This window comes from Tupaia chinensis, unplaced genomic scaffold (genome assembly GCF_000334495.1).
Source record: "Tupaia chinensis unplaced genomic scaffold, TupChi_1.0 Scaffold000355_1, whole genome shotgun sequence".
In the NCBI taxonomy this organism is placed as follows: Eukaryota; Metazoa; Chordata; class Mammalia; order Scandentia; family Tupaiidae; genus Tupaia; species Tupaia belangeri.
The window spans coordinates 3,099,454-3,103,118 of NW_006159850.1; the positions used below are offsets into that span (position 1 = coordinate 3,099,454).

Genomic DNA, 3,665 nt, shown 5'->3' on the forward strand with positions numbered 1-3,665 from the left:
GGAGGCCGCTGGGCGGGCCCCGGCCACTCCGCAGCCCTCCCTCCCCTCGTCCCCATTCTGAATTCTGGGCACGCACACACATGGACCAGACGTGGTTTTCTTTTCTTTCTTACTTTCTTTTTTCTTTTTTTAGAGAGATTTTTGCTATAGGGCATATGCGCTCGCCCGAGAGACAGAGAGACAAAAAGCACCATATCACCCCAGGGGATGGCCACGCTGCAATCCCTTCTTCTCCATTCTTTCGGGATCTTGGGCACGCACACACGCCCAGCCTGAGTTTTAAGCACTGGGTATGGGACTTGAACCGCTGTCAGCTAGGTGGGAGTCCAATGACTATCTGCTGGTCCCGTCAGGTTTGATTTTCAGGCTGCTGGGTTCAGGACTCAGACTGTGGCCAGGCGTGTGGGAGTCCAGTTCCTTAACCACACCACCTCCAGCCCCTGCCCGGAGTGCTTGCTCTTTAACAGAAAAGGCCAGAGCGCCCACGTGCCCCTGCACCTGGGCTGCAGGAGAGCCCTTACCTGTCTGCCTGTCTGTACCCTTACCAGCGCCCTGTCAGCTCCTCCATCTCCAGGTCGCAGCTAGAGCGGGTGGCCTTAGAGCAAGCTGCCACGTGACTCCCTGGCCCGGAGCCCCAGAACCTCTCCAGGGCTCGTGTAAGGCCCAGCGTGCGCCCCTCCCTCTCACAGCGGTCTGCACGTCTTCCCTCGTAGACGGGGGTCCAAGCTCCACGGCCTCGTTCACGTCTTCAGACGACCAGGGTGCACGCGGCTTTATGCATGCTGCCCTCCGCCTGGCCGTCTGCTCGTTCCCTGCCCCGCTGGCCTCCTTTGGGCTAGCCCAAGCGTCCTTCCCAGGCTAAGCGTACACATTCCTCTCATCATGCTGGGGCTTCCCAGAGAGAGACAGGGAGAGTGACGAAGCTCTCCTGTGGGCCGCGGCCACACCACCCAGGCCTTCCCCACCTCTGTGCTGTGGAGACTTTGGAGGCGTGTTTCCCAAGCCACCAGGTCCAGAACTTGAACCGTGGGGTCAGCCATGTGGGCGTCGGCTGCCTCCACCAGCACGCCCCGGAGGCAGTCCCTCTGTTGTGATTTCCTAATCGTTTTTCTCCCCCTCCCTCACGTTTCAAATGGGCAAGAATTGGGGCGTTTACGTCCTGGGTCCTGGTCCGCAGCATGGCGCTTTGTGCTTTGTGGAATGAATGAGCGAAACCGACAGTGGGGCAGGCAGAGGTGGGTACTGTACCTAGGGGTACTCAGAGTGCGATTTGCAAAACGTCGAGCTCCAGAAGCTCCCCGAGCATCGTTTTTCTCCTTGAAAGCTTTTTGTGCCATAGGGCGCATGCGCTTTCCAAAGAGCGAGAAGGAAAGTGAGACCCCCTCTCCCAGGGGAACGGCCATGCTGCAGCCCCCTCAGGATTTGGGCATGCGCGTGCACACCGCAGCGATGCTCACACTGCCGGGTCCAGGCCTCGAATCGTGCAGCTGGCCTCGTTCTAGCATCTCCACCGCCACACCTCCGGCTGGCCTTGCCCCTGGTGTCTTCACTGATGGCTTCAAGAGCAGGACCAGGGCTAAAGCTTGGGCTGTACTAGTACCTCCTGCTGGAGAGCGACGGAGGGCTCGGGCCAACCGGGTGGTGCTGCCGACTTTAAAGGCAGACCGAGTACGCCGTCGACTCGTCCTCAGGTTGACAGGAGCTGCAGTTCACCCATCCGTCAGATAAAAAGCCCAGACAATGCGCCGTGCGTCCCACCAGCCTGGGAAAGTGGGGTAGGGTCCTAGTTCCCAGCGCGGCAGCAGAGACATGGCCACGAGCCACTGCTCAGGCCTCCGCAGGGCCCTCTGCTGGGAGTCTGTCCGGAGGGCAGGCTGGTGCAGGGGGTGGCTCAGAGATGGACTGGGCGCACCGGTGCAGGAGGGGATCCCCCGGTCTGACGTAGGGGAGGCGGGGAGGGCTGGTGCAGCGCAGGCTCTGGGGTGAAGTGGCTTGGTATGTTCGAGAGGCAGGGGCCTGGCAGGCTCAGGGTGTGTAGGGACAGGGCATGTAACAGTGACCAGTGACCCTGGGAGCGCAGTCACCCGGACCTAAGAGACGCCTGGCAGTCTGACGGCTGGGAGAGGAGAGTCTGGAAGACTCGGTAGGAAGCTAGTGCTGTCCAGGGAGGCCTGTTCGCTCAGTTCCCAGAGTTCAAAAGATTGTGCTTCGGGGGCCAGCAGGTGGCATGGTGATTAAAGGTGGTGGACTTCCACATGGCCAACCGTGGTTCAAGTCCCAGACCTGGCAGCTTGCTTTCTCACTTTCTCTCTCTCTCTGTCCCTCTCTGGTCAAATTAAAATAAATAAATACATAAAGTTTTTTTTTTTTTTTTTAAAGATTGTGCTACATAGCCGTTAACACAATACTCATTTCATAATTCACTGGGCTAAAAAACCTAACATTACCTACAGCTGTTACAAGGAGCTGGGGTCCTTTGTTCTGAGCTTGATTTTTTTTTTTTTTAAGAGAGATTTTTGCTATGGGATGCATGAAAGAGAGCGAGAGAGAGCAAGAAATCACCCACCAGGAGGGATGGCCACGCCACAATCCCTCCTCCCTTCTCCTCTCAGGATCTTGGGCACGCAGGTGCAGGTGCCCAGTGAGTTGTAAGCTGCCGGGTCCAGGACTTGATTGGCTGACTACGAGGGAGTCCAGTGACATAACCATTACATCATCTGCTAGTCCCAGAACGTAGTCTGTAAATGCTTGGGTCCATAAATGATTCCATAGCAGCGATTGACCACCTAGTCGCGAGTTGACTGTAGCATGCGGAGGGAATTTCTCCCTTAGCCCAGACTGCCTAGTGATGACCAGCGTTTGCTTCGTTTTAACTTCTGATTTACCTTTTCCTTCAAAGTTGGTTTCTCTCTCTCCCTGGGGAGTGCTTGCACCCTCTCACAATGAAAACACATTAAGAAGAAAAATCCATTTCAGAAAGGCTGCTTGACCCTCCTGACTTTAAGTTTCCCCCAGAACCCCACTGTGTGCAGCTGTGCTGTTTATACTAATCAGATTTCTTCTGCGATTTCTGTAGGTTGTTTTGTCTGTAGAGTGGGACAGCCCTGCCCTTCAAGGCTTTTGTGAGGACAGAAGTGGTACAGGGCAGTGTCAGGCTCCTTTTCCCTGGTAGGTTGTGAGCCTCAGGATGGCTGGTAGGGCACAGATTCCCCAACACTGTAAGGTGGCCTAATGGTTATGTTGCCGGACTCCCATGCAGTTCGTGTCCCAGACCTGGCGGCTTAAAACTCTTGCTGGGTGCATGTGTGTTTATGCCTAAAATCCTGAGAACAGAGAAGGGATTGTCGTGTGGCCATCCCTCCTGGGAATGATTTCTTGCTGTCTGTCTCTGACTCTCTAGTGAGCATGCATCCTGTATCAAAAAAATCTCTCTTACAAAAAAATTACAAGGGGGACCAGCAGTTGGTGTAATGGCTATGTCGCTGAACTCCCATGAGGTTGACCACGGTTCAGGTCCCAGACCAGGTGGCTTAAACTCATGCTGGGCGCATGTGCGTGCATGCCCAAGATCCCGAGAGGAGAATGGAGGAGAAGGGATTGCGGCGTGCTATCCCCCCTGGGGAGGGTGATTTCTCGCTTTCTGTCTCTGTGTCTCTCTCTGTCTT

General features: G+C 55.7%; 1 protein-coding gene across 1 annotated transcript in view; it reads left to right on the top strand.

Moving 5' to 3' along the window:
- GINS2 (GINS complex subunit 2) overlaps positions 1 to 3,665 on the top strand; it is a gene marked incomplete at its 5' end in the record, with an annotated part of 16,155 nt that overhangs the window by 6,618 nt on the left and 5,872 nt on the right.